We start from the raw sequence: 12,444 nt of genomic DNA on the forward strand, positions 1-12,444 counted from the left end.
AGACTCCAACAGAACACATATCAGTTTTGCATTCACGGACAACAGGTCATCCTGGAAATAGAAGACGGAAGTCAGCGGTATCCATCGGAAGTCAATGGTATCCATCGGAATTTGAACTCAACTTGTTACTCTCCATCACGAACGCCTTCATAAAAGGTTCTTTTCAGAACCACCATTATTTTATCATAAGGAACTATACTGGTTATTTCATAATATTTGTGTGTCAGAATGTTTAATGTAACTAATCTGTACTTTAGTTTAGGAGTATCGTTTCAAATTCTAGTAGTGAAAAAGAGGAAAGCTTGCACAATTCACACTATCGATCAACTAATTTATATTCGAAAGAATAAAGTAAAAGTGTCAGTTTTATTCGAATTCACGACATCCAGTTATGTTTTATGTCATTTTTGAAGATTGGTATAAGGAAAAAAACTATCCATGTATCTGGAAAAATTCCAGACTGAAAATATGAGTAATATTAAAAAGACAAAAAAAGAACAAAAAAGTTTTTTCTTAGACAATCAGCAGAAAACATAATGATATAAGTGTGCAATCCACCAAAAACATCGTCATAACGCAACGTAAGTAACTATATCTCTCGTATATATTAGGTGAAATCTTTCTAGAAATTCTTTCAAACACTCATTTTATTGATACAAAGCGAATGACCAATCACTCACATTCAATACTTAGAGCAATTATTCACAGATGTACTCAGTGAACTCGAATAAGGTAAAGATGTAACATAACTATCAAGATTGTCATCAAGAAGTGTTCTTTCAAAACAAATTAAAAAGGCGTTATTCTCATATCACCTTTGTCAAATTATGAATGTAAAATAAATCAACTCAACTGTATCGAGAAGACATGGCGATTGCACTTTAAATATCCATTCATTGCCAAAGAATACATACGCATTCACTCGGCCAAAACAAACAAGCATGTTATTGGTTTTGTTTTGATTCGCAGTTTCCATTCATCCACACCCGGTACATATCAGCCTTATAACCAGTAGCGAACCGCGTGCCATTTGTGTTGGTGAGCACCGATGAACATTTCGCCCGAGTTCCCAAACAAGCCGGGACCGGCCAGTTTGTCTGTGTGTGTGATTGCTAGCATTGCCACTTCGCCCGGAAAGCATGTTTCGCTGGGCTGGATGGAGTACGAGTTCGAGTTTCCGTCGCTGCTGTTCGGTGCTTAGTTCGCCGCGTGCTTTCGTTCGGTTGACAGTGTCGCTATTCGGTTCCGATGACGACGACGACAACGGCGGTTCTCTTGTATGCCACCGTAGCTCTCAGCAGTATTCAGTGAAGGTACAAAGAAGTGGTGTGTTGCACATTACGCCAGACAAGTGAAGACTAGCGGGTGTGTTCGCGGTGAGGTGTTCCACTAATATAGCAGCAGGCATTAAAGGTTTTTTTTTTAATTCCTGTTTCTTCGCGTCGTTCGTTCTTCCGCGATTGCATCGTCGTCGGTTGCCCGTCATCTCGCGTTCCCCTTGCGGGTGTCAGTGCACTCGGGCTGGCGTTTTGCTGGTGCAGTAGCGAGCAAAAATGGAGTTGTGCATTTGAAATTCACCGTAAATACAAAGGCAGTACGAAGAAACGAAAATAATTCAATAATTGATTGAATAATAAATAAAATCCTTTTCGTGCTGTCACACAGTCGGCGGGGAGGACCGTGCCAGGGTTGGAAATATTTCGGGTTTTGCTATAGTCTTGATCATTCATGTACACACTCACGCGGCTCATATGGGAATTGGAATAAATTCAATTCGCAATTCGGTCAGAGTGCATACGAGAGCTTCGACCAAGTGCAGAAGTGGAATCCAATCAGAATTTGACCAGTGAAATTGGTAAATTGTTGCAACTATTCTGCCTGAGCAGTATTATTTGGTGCAGGCTGGCCGTGATGTAAGGCCGTGATGGTCGGATAGTAGAAGTGGAATTCAGCGAAGGTTTGTTGTTTAATAGTGTTTTCGAAACGATGCTGCCTGCGATTGAAGGAATGTTGAGGCAACTGCTACAAGTAGTGGAAGAGTGCTCCCACCTGAAGGGCAGCGCCAGGAAACAAGTGCTAAGAGAATTCGATTAAAACTGGTTCAAAGACGGGTTGCTCGAGAGGAAGGCTGATGGCTTTGGATTTATGAGGTGAAAAGTTCTGCTTCGAGAAGTCTTGAGAATAGAACAAATTCAGATTAGATATAGGTTGAATTCACACAGATTAAGATTGTTGATAAAGTCGTGAAAGTTTGTATGTGAAGAAAAGAAAAATTTCTTGTCATTACTCTAGTTTAGATCAAGCCTACTCCGATTTGCAAAACGGTCAATTGATGTGACTATTACCTATTATTGACTATATTTATTATTACCCCAAAGTATAATGTCTGAGCCGACGTCTCGCACGAAACAAGTTTCGGCTTGCTGGCCGTACAGAATGTTTTTAATTTGAAGTTGAAAAAGTTTATTTTTTACCCCCTATTTTAGGCTAGACGCACAGAACCATTTTGCATATGTTTATGTTTCGTCTTTGACTCATCAGAGCATAGCAGTTCAATTGCTTGGCGGTTCAAATTGAACTGCCGAGTTTTGCATTAAGTAGTTCAATTTGAACTGCTTTGCACTGATGAGTCAAAGAAAAATCGTAAACATATGCAATTTAACCTTAATATTTTGTGTTTGTTTGTTTTTTTTTTGCAAATTTTCAATTGAATCTAAATGAAAAACCCACGTTGTGGAACTCCAACGTTTAAGTTTGAAACAAGTGAGGTTCTTTACCCGCACAAATTATTATAATATACTATACTTAGCGGATATGAATGCTGAATAATGGTTTCTACAGCTTAAAAAAATTGTTTGACAAAATCTAGTTATGCAACGATAAAATCATGACGGTATTAAAATAAATCAAATGCGCTCAAATGACCACAAAACACCGTGAGTTTTTCACTCCGATTAGCTCAAGTTGAATAACAACATTAAACCCGTTTCTCATTATGTGTCCATTGTGGAACACTGTTCACCCCACTTTTTCCAATAAGAATCGGACTAAATAATCCTTTTAATCCAACCTCATGCAATGTCCCGATGACTACGGCTCAACTTTAAACCAGAAAACCAAAGAATGCTTTTGGTTTCATACACGCCAAAGCGATTGTACAGTGTGTTTGTGTTTGCGAGTGTGCGTGTGTGAAACCGGTCACATCGAAGTGTGCAACAGATTCAGACCGAGCGAGCAGAATAGCGGTTCAAAGAGGAGAACAGAAAAAATAAAACCTCGAGCAGTGACTAGCAGAGTAGTGGAGTTTATGTGCCCGACATCAGCGAGTTCAAAACTTGATTGTGTGTGCTGTCAGGAAAACCTGTCCACTGTCCCGACAGCACACAGCCCAAGAACCGAATGGCAAAATAATGTGGAATGAAACATATTTCTTCTTCTTTGCAGCAGCAGCAACAGCAGAAGTAGGCAGTCCCCGTTTCGCAAAATCAATGCGAAAATGTGCTCAGCCTACATCTGAAATTCATGAGTTTACCGATCGAATAAATACATCCAGCGAATAAAGTTTACGCTTACAAACAACGGTGAAAACGAGTGCAGTCCAGAGGGAAGAAAAAAAATTCATGTGAAGTTTTCAAGCCCCGAAGAAAGAAGAGTGAAGTGGAAAAATTAAATTTGATTAAATTGATTGAACATTCGTCCGCAATTAATGCAAGTGAGCCGGTTTTAAAAATTGTGTTTGGGTATTTTTTGTTGTTGTTGTTTGCATCAAAAAGCAGCCTCTGGCTTCGCAGCAAATTGTGCAGTTTTGTGTATCAACAACGCGACCGACAAGACCTTCGCAACGTGTTTTGTGTTAGTGCTTCGCGGTGTGTTTGTGCGATCGTGTGTGTGTCGTTTATTGAAACGCGAGGAAAATCGTGCAAAACAGCTAGGCTGTTCTGAACGTGTTCAAGCGTGTTCAGGCTGGCGTTCAGTTTCGTCATAGCGAAATCATTAATCTAACGTGAAGAATAACAAATTCGCAGCAAAAGTTTTCGGTGAAGAATCCCAATTTTGTTTTAAGAAAGAAAAAACCGGAAAAGGGATAACCCCATCTGCACCGACCGACATCAATCAGCTGTCACCAGAAAAAGAAAACAACTCATATTCAACTCGTCGGATTATTCTGCTGATATCTTCACACACACACGCCCATACGTCACAGCAGCCAGTTCCGACGATCGCGCTTCTACATCCTGGGCTCTATTTTGAAAGGTTAGTCGGCTTCTGTATTCAATTTACACCCGATCCAGTTTAGGTTCGCCGATAGCGACAAAACACCGTCTCTCGCTTTTTTTCCGAAAATGAAAATTATCTCACTTATCTTTGCGCGATATCAAACGACTGGCTGCACCACAGCCAAAAGTCGCAACCTTTAGCATTTCGTGTTGATACTGATACCGGCGGCCAGTAATCAATCAATCAATCACAATGGGTCTCTTTTATTTTTGAATAGCCCCGGTTACGCTTCCACGCGTTCTGCACGATTTTGGTGACAGCGTAGTAGCTGCCAAACAAACCGAACCAAACAAAAAAAAAATCGGCAAACAATTCACACATTTCGTTTGTTGACTCCGATCACTCCGATGCCGTTACTGTACAAACCTACCCTTTTTACGTCCCGTTCGCTGAGACTTCGGACTGTCAGTCAGAAGTCAGAATGCCGATGGAACTATTAGCACTGTCAGTTTATTGCACCCGTCAGTTTTTGGCAGCAGCTGTTCCGCCTTGTTTTTTTTTTATCTTTTATTCTAGCTCTGCCTCTCTCCTTCAAGGGAAACTATCGGAAGTTTTCATATCGTCTCTTTTTATGTGCTTTTTTCTCTCATCCGTCATAGGGTGTTGATCGGTAGTGCTAATTGGGTTTAATTGCGGACTTATTGTTATTATGTCATTAACGTTAATGACTGCTGCACGATTCGCAGTCAACGAGATAAGCTTTGATTGATTTTTCATTAACGGATTTAGGCAATCCTAACTGAAACAGGAATCGTGCAGCCTAAATTGATTGGGACTTGTTCGATATTTGAACGAAAAACGTTGAATTTATTATTGAAATTGGTATTTTCATTTGAGATATGGAAATGGACGCTTTGATTAAGCTAAAACTGAACCAAACGATTCGGGCCAGAAAAGCTTTCTGGCCCTATGTGCGGGGTTGGAAATCGAACCCAGGTGGACTGCGCGAAAGGCATCGATTTACCCATAACGCTATACCCGTTCCCTGAAGAAATATGTTAAAGTTCTGTCCAGTTAAAATCCGGAATCACTTATTGTGTTACAGCGGCACGGAAAATGACCGCTGCAAGAATTCTTTTACAGTCGTTTGTTTACCTAGGCGCTCACTTTCTGTGGTATAAATTTCACGGTGTTTCGTGCAGTCAAAAGTCATTCCAGATGGAAGCCGAGAGGAGGGAAAAAATTCTGCACACCCACTTTGAAAGAGCGTGGATCGAGTGCCTCTAGGTAAGCGTCCTAGTTGGAACATATGACCGCAAGCAGAGAACCGTCAGAGCAAACCCTGGACTACCAGATAATGAAATCGCCCAAAAATACGTTGCTACTCGCAGTACCGTTCGAAGAATTCGTTTGCGAGCAGGATATCGTTCTTATCGAGCCAGCTAGCAATCAAACAGAACGTTGAAGCAAACTTTCGTCACCAAAACTCGAGCTGGGAAGTTGTACCAGCAGGTTTTGACAAAGTACCAAGGATGCTTGTTCATCGACGATGGAATCTATGTCAAAATTAAACCAACAATTCTACAAAAACCTGTTTTAATCCACCTTGTGATGATAGCAATGATGCCTTTCTCCTTTTTTATTTTCTCCTGTATATTACAGCAGAAATTCCCCGAAATACTACAATTTAAAAAAGTTCAGAAAATAGTTTTGCAGATTTCTGTTGCATAGACTTAATTTCATGATTTCATTTCTGTTGCATGCAGATTTCTGTAGTAGACATTGATATACTACATTTGAATGTAAGTTAGTGAAAATCTATTCAATCATATATGAGAAAGTGAAGTGAGCTCCATTTTATCATATTTGATTATTATTATCGGTACTTCCGGAACCGAAAGCTGAATATCGGCATAGTGACATTCGGTTCATTCAACGATGTACTAATATGATCTACACTTTTTTTTTAAGTTCTCTATGATGATTTGAATTTTGGAGAAAAAAAATGTACCGATAGTCGGACTTGGATAAAATTCAGCAAATCATTTCTGGGACTATCAATGGTTTATTTGGATACAGAGTCTCATGTTCTGCAAACTAGAGAAAATCACTAGCCAAGGTATCTTATGAACAAAGTATTCCTGAAATTGACGTTTTCATACTGAGCACCCTATCTCAGGAACAAAAGGTTTGATCCGAATGAAAATCTGGATATTCTTATCTAACAAATCCTTTGTATTACATTCCTGTAATGGAATTTGACCTTCTGTTTCAACAGACTTCGCTGCCGATTCAGAGTATACAGAACCATTGCATGGCTGGTGCTACGAGCCTATTGACACAACGAATCCTTCCAGGTCGGGGCACGAACATACGACAACTGGTTTGTAAGACCAGTGCCCTATGCATTGAATCGCCAACCCGGGACTATCTCCGAGAAAAGTGAGTGACATTATTTTCACATATATAATGCACTATTCCCATATTTTTGATGCATATCACCCTGTAATTCCGGAGCCGGAAGTTGGATATATATGAAATTTCGGAACTTTGTTTGGAACCATGAGACCTTTAATTTGAATCTAAGTTTGTGATACTTGGTTCAACTATCTTCGAGGAAATTAGGTGACATTAATTCCACATTTTTGGTGCATATCATCCTGTAATTGCGGAATCAGAATTCAGATCTAAATGATGTTCAGGAACTTCGTATGGGACCATAAGTTTGTGAAAATCGGTTTAGCCATCTCCGAGAAAAAAGAGTGATATTATTTTTACATTTTTGGTGCATATCACCCTATAATTCCGGTACCGGAAGTCGGATCCAAATGAATTCAGGAACTCTGTATGGAACCGTGATCGTGAGACCTTTCATTTGAATCTAAGTTTGTAAATCGGTTAAGCCATCTCCGAGAAAAGTGAGTGACAATATCCCAAGTAGCACACGTTATTACACTTCAATGACAGTAACTTATATGACACAAATTCATGGAACAAGTAGAAGACTTTGCAACGTGCATTATAACTGCTATTTAACCTGAAAAATGTAAGAGGCGGAGCTTGTGCGACTTACCAAGGGTTGCCAAACAACTTCTCAGTAACGAATATTTGATTTGATTTAGCACGCACATCAGTCACAATGAAACAGAAAATATAAGCTCACGGAAAGACCGAAATCAGCATTTTGGCGAAAAAATTAGTTGATTTTCTGATTTTAGTTAGTTATTTTTTGAGACAACTAAAAAAATCTTACTTTTGCTAATTTAGATTTTTTTAATTCTAATTCCCTTAATAATAATAAAATATTTGTTGAAATGGCTATTTTTTTTGGTTGAATTCACCAAATAATCGTGCTGTCATTTCTTAGCTAAGGCACGCTTCATATCCATTCAACTATTTTTTTAGTTGAATTAGAGAAATAAAACGTTGTTTTCAACCAACATAAATGGTTGAATTGGTTTCTGCCATTTGCAGCTATATGGCGCTCTGTCACCGAAAAAAACGGTAACACCGTAATTACTACTAGCCACTAGATGGCACACTACTACCGAAAAAAATTTCGTCGCGGTTGTCTTTTCTATATTGGCTGGTATAAATACGATGTTGTATTGGAGAAAAAGACATAAGCGAAACATAAACTTCTTTTTGAAAATTTTTCTTCTCAATTGCTGTTTTGTTCATTCGACTTCGCGAAATTGACTCACTCACTGAAAACTTTGAGCACTCGGAAACAAAAACCGAATACAAGTAGTACACCGGACAGCGTAGCCGAGAAGGTTGGAAGATACAAAAAACATCATTTGACATATACAATTAGAGTGCAATATTCGAAACTCACTTCACTGTTCCCCGTAAAAACATTATTACACACAAACGCTTTAAATGCGCACAAATTCTGAATAAATACACTTTCCACTAACAGTTTACGTCATTTTTACATATCGGCTTAGAAATTTATATATCGATATATCGTAACACATGCGAAAAACATCTAAACAATTTGCAGGCAGTTTCAACAAGACTGACCCTTTTAGCTTTTTAATGGATTGTTTTGCTTTGACACTTCTCATGAGTTTTTAGCTAGTAAACTTGTTAATAAAACCAATTTCATTTTTGTTATCTTTGTCCTGTCCTTCAGTAATGATGGTGATAGATAAATACAAACAAATTTTCTGATTTTAATAACAAAATTTGTTGCCAATGAGAATTTCGTACTGGATTGAAATATTGCTGGTTTGTGTCCAGAACATTCGCCAACTAAACACATTCTATAAAAATAAGAGTTTTTTTCAGCAAAGTAAATTCTCAATTTTAACTAATTTTATAGTTATTATGGAATTTTTGTTGTTAAAATCAACTAATTCAAAAACAGTAATACGAATTAGGCGCAGAGCTAATTTCGGTCGTTCCGTGCTCATGCCAAGTTACAATTTGTTTATGTTTTTCCCATTCAACATTTACGTCCAAAAATTGGCATCCGATAATCAGAGTCAAAATATAGAATTCAATCCTTTTTAAACTCACTATATCTACTTAAAATCTAAGTGCTATTCGATATTTATGGTGAAGTTGATCATTGTACTTATTGAAAACGTGAGCGCCTTCGATATTTTGGGTTTCGGAACATTGACATATAAAATATTATTCATGTTTTTATACACGTCATATTAAATTTACAGCTAAAATGTCGAAATGTGTTCAGATAGAACTTTTTTGTGATTAATATTAGTTCTTTATACACCAAAGTTAAAACAGTTGACCAATCGCAAAAATTAAAAATTGCATTTTTATTCAATTTTAATGAATATTTCATTCCCTTATCATAATGGTAGCCATTGGCATAAGTTTCTCCATGCATACACTGCCGTGACAAAGTGTAGAAATATTCTCTCTGGTAGAGAGAATGTACTTTCCAAAACGAAACAAGTTTGCTTCGCACATGTACCGGCAAAAAATTGGCGTATAAGAGCAGATTTGAATATAGCCAATATTTTTAAACTGAAGGATTTTTCTACTTATTCTACTTATTAATTTAATATTATTGTTTGGGATAATGTACGGAAGCTTTCAACCGACACTGTAATTGTATTTCTTTGTTGCATCACAACGAATACGGTAACCGATATGAAATCATTACTTAACTTTGTCTTGTAGTGTGTCACTTTTTCATTGTCACATTTTGTTACGGTGACCACTAAAAACAGTCAATGCGAGCACTATTAACGCTATATAATAGTCACTGTTGATGGTTTTTCCCTTTTCAAGGTAGTCGATGAAAATTATACCATGCGAATCCCAAAATACAGACGCCATAACCTTACCGGTCGATTGTTGAGTCTTTCCACGCTTTGGGTTCGGTTCATCGCGTGCAGTCCACTCAGCTGACTGTCGATTGAACTCCGGAGTGAATTGATGGAGTCGTCCATTGTTATATATCGACGAAAAAAATCGGTTTTATTTCGATATAACAGCTCCAAACACTGCTCAGAATCATCAATTCGTTGTTGTTTTTGATCGATTGTGAGCTCACGCGGCACCCATTTTCCAAAAAGCTTTCTCATATCCAAATATTCGTGAATAATATGTCCAACACGTTTCTTTGATATCTTTAGGGTGTCAGCTATCTCGATCAACTTCACTTTACGGTCATTGAAAATCATTTTGTGGATTTTTTTCACGTTTTCATCGGTAACAGCCTCTTTTGGACGTCCACTGCGTTCATCGTTTTCGGTGCTCATATGACCAGTACGAAATTTTGCAAACGACTTACGAATTGTTGCTTCGGCCAGTGCAGAGTCTGGATAACACTCATCAAGCCATTTTTTGGTATCGGCGGAACTTTTTTTCATCAAAAAGTAGTGTTTCATCAACACACGAAATTCCTTTTTTCCATTTTTTTTCACAATAACAAAAGTAGCTTCACTCAAAATGCAATATCTCACAAACTAATAATCAGACAGCTGTCAAATTTATACACGTATCTTTTGAAGGTTGGTACTAACTGAAAATGGTATGGAATTAATTCTAGTGGCGCCCTCTCATAGAAACGATACGAACTTTTCAGCCGATCTGTTATGTAGCATCAGTTCTGTTTTATTTTTTTATAAACAAGTTACATGTGCTGCTTGGGATTTGTCACGCACACACACACACACGCGCGCGCACACACACATTTGCTCAGCTCGTTGGGCTGAGTCGAATGGTATATGACATTCGGCCTTCCGGGCCTCGGTTCAAAAATCGGTTTTTGCAGTGATTGTATACCCTTTCTATATGAGAAAGGTAAAACCGCTATGATCACCTTGGGAAATGTCGGTCAACTTGAGACGAATACAAACAATACAAAATTGGTTGATGAGCTACAGGGCGCGTATCCCCGCTGGGTGGATGGGGGTGGGAGTCAATTTACACTTTTTACAAGGTATAGAAGTTGGACACAGTCAGATCATACCGAGATCAATCGTTTGCTTATGAATGTAAAAATTGAGAATTGTTTTTTTTAGATCGATTACGGAGTGGATATGATTAAAAGTGCTTGAAATAGACAATAGGTCATTACGTGGTTTTAAGCATTCTTATGCCTGGAATTGGTCACCAATTTGGATGAACTTGATATGTTGGGATGAATATTAATATATCACATTCGTCCTAAGCTTATGAATTTAATTTCGAAATGGAGGACTTTTATTATCAGGAATAAGAGTAAATTGACATCTTATGAACCGTGAAGGAACTTTCAAACATTTCCGATCCGATTTGGTGCCGGCACTGATGTTATGACATATTGCAATGACGACAGAAAGGGGAATTGAATCACCTCTGGGAGCCGCAAACAAAGTGGACAGCATCGTCCAAAGTCTGCACACCTAGAAGTTTGATTGCATGTTAAATGTAGCTCTATCTTAGAATGCGTTGTACTTCCTATGACATTCATTACTTTCACTCAGTTCCTTACTAATGCTGCACTCACTCATCAATCATCATTCATATCCATGAGCATGAACTTAGCGAGGCACCTCTCGCCGATGATAACATAAACAGGTGAATAATTTGTTGCTAATTTGTTGCTAATTAGTTACGGTAATTTTGAATTTGTTGCTCAATTTATTTTTTATTTTTTCGAGTACTTCGCTAAGTTCATATGAAGTTAGCGAAGCCTTCTTTCCAAATATGCTTCAAAAAAAATCGAAGCCTGGTAAATAATTTGTTGCTAATTAGTTACGGTAAGTTTGAACTTGTTGCTCAATTATTTTTTTTTGTACTTCGCTAAGTTCATATGAAGTTAGCGAAGCCTCCTTTCCAAATATGCTTCAAAACAAATCGAAGCCTAGTAAATAATTTGTTGCTAATTTTTTGCTATTTAGTTACGGTAATTTTGAATTTGTTGCTCAATTTTAGTATTTAAGATGATATTGAGGTTTTTTTTTCTTCAAATTAACGTTTGTTAATCAATGAGTTGCATATTTAATTTTGTTTCAAGTGAATATCACTCTATGTAGAACATAGGAGATTTGTTAAAATATTGGACAAGTTGCACAGCAACATAACGTGCTACTTGGGCCACGTAAAAAGAATGGATTTCTTTTTCGCCAAACCTGATACAGTTCGCTAGAAAGTGGCAGAATCTGGCCAGTTCAATTGCTACTAGCTGCCACTACATACATTTGACCTACGTCATGTCTTATGATGTTTGTATGTTTCGGTGTATAATTTCGCAATCCTCACCGTATCAGTTGCAGAACACATTGCACATCGCTAATTGGTACAACTTTATGAAAATTTTCCGAGACCCAAGAACGAGGACTTGTTAAGCATCTTGAAGACGCTTTTTTTTTGTTAAATAAAAGGACTACCTATGCTCGTGCAGTTCATACCATCTTTTTTTTGCTCCTTCAAAGCCCGCATCCGTGTCCAATTTACCTACAGTTATGCGTCATCTCGACCACGGATGATGTCCCATTCGCCGGGGAAATTCAGAGCGTAGCTCCTACAATGAATAGATGTGCGTGTGTCTGTGTGTGTGTGTGCGAGAGAACATATGTGTAAGTGAGGAGCACTTTCTAGAAAAGCCACTCACATGGAACAGAGAAACTGTTGAATTAGACATTATACGCTCGAAGCGGTATGAATGAAGGCTGCGTCATGCTCGGGATAATTTAATCTTTTTGTGCTTATTTCCGTCGTCGTCGTCGTCGTCATCGTCGTCGCCGCCGTCGTTCAAATCTG

At 38.2% G+C, this 12,444-nt stretch overlaps 1 long non-coding RNA gene across 2 annotated transcripts in view; it reads left to right on the forward strand.

The window, feature by feature from the left end:
- Window positions 1–1,214: 1,214 nt before the first annotated feature.
- LOC131436972 (uncharacterized) overlaps window positions 1,215–12,444 on the forward strand; it is a 101,873-nt gene continuing 90,643 nt past the window's right edge. For both annotated transcript variants that reach the window (XR_009230681.1, XR_009230680.1), the window contains exons 1-2: window positions 1,215–1,957; window positions 3,445–4,254. This is a non-coding gene — a long non-coding RNA (uncharacterized LOC131436972). The remainder of the gene's footprint in view (window positions 1,958–3,444; window positions 4,255–12,444) is intronic.

The sequence above is a fragment of the Malaya genurostris genome, chromosome 3 (assembly GCF_030247185.1).
Source record: "Malaya genurostris strain Urasoe2022 chromosome 3, Malgen_1.1, whole genome shotgun sequence".
Classification (NCBI taxonomy): domain Eukaryota; kingdom Metazoa; phylum Arthropoda; class Insecta; order Diptera; family Culicidae; genus Malaya; species Malaya genurostris.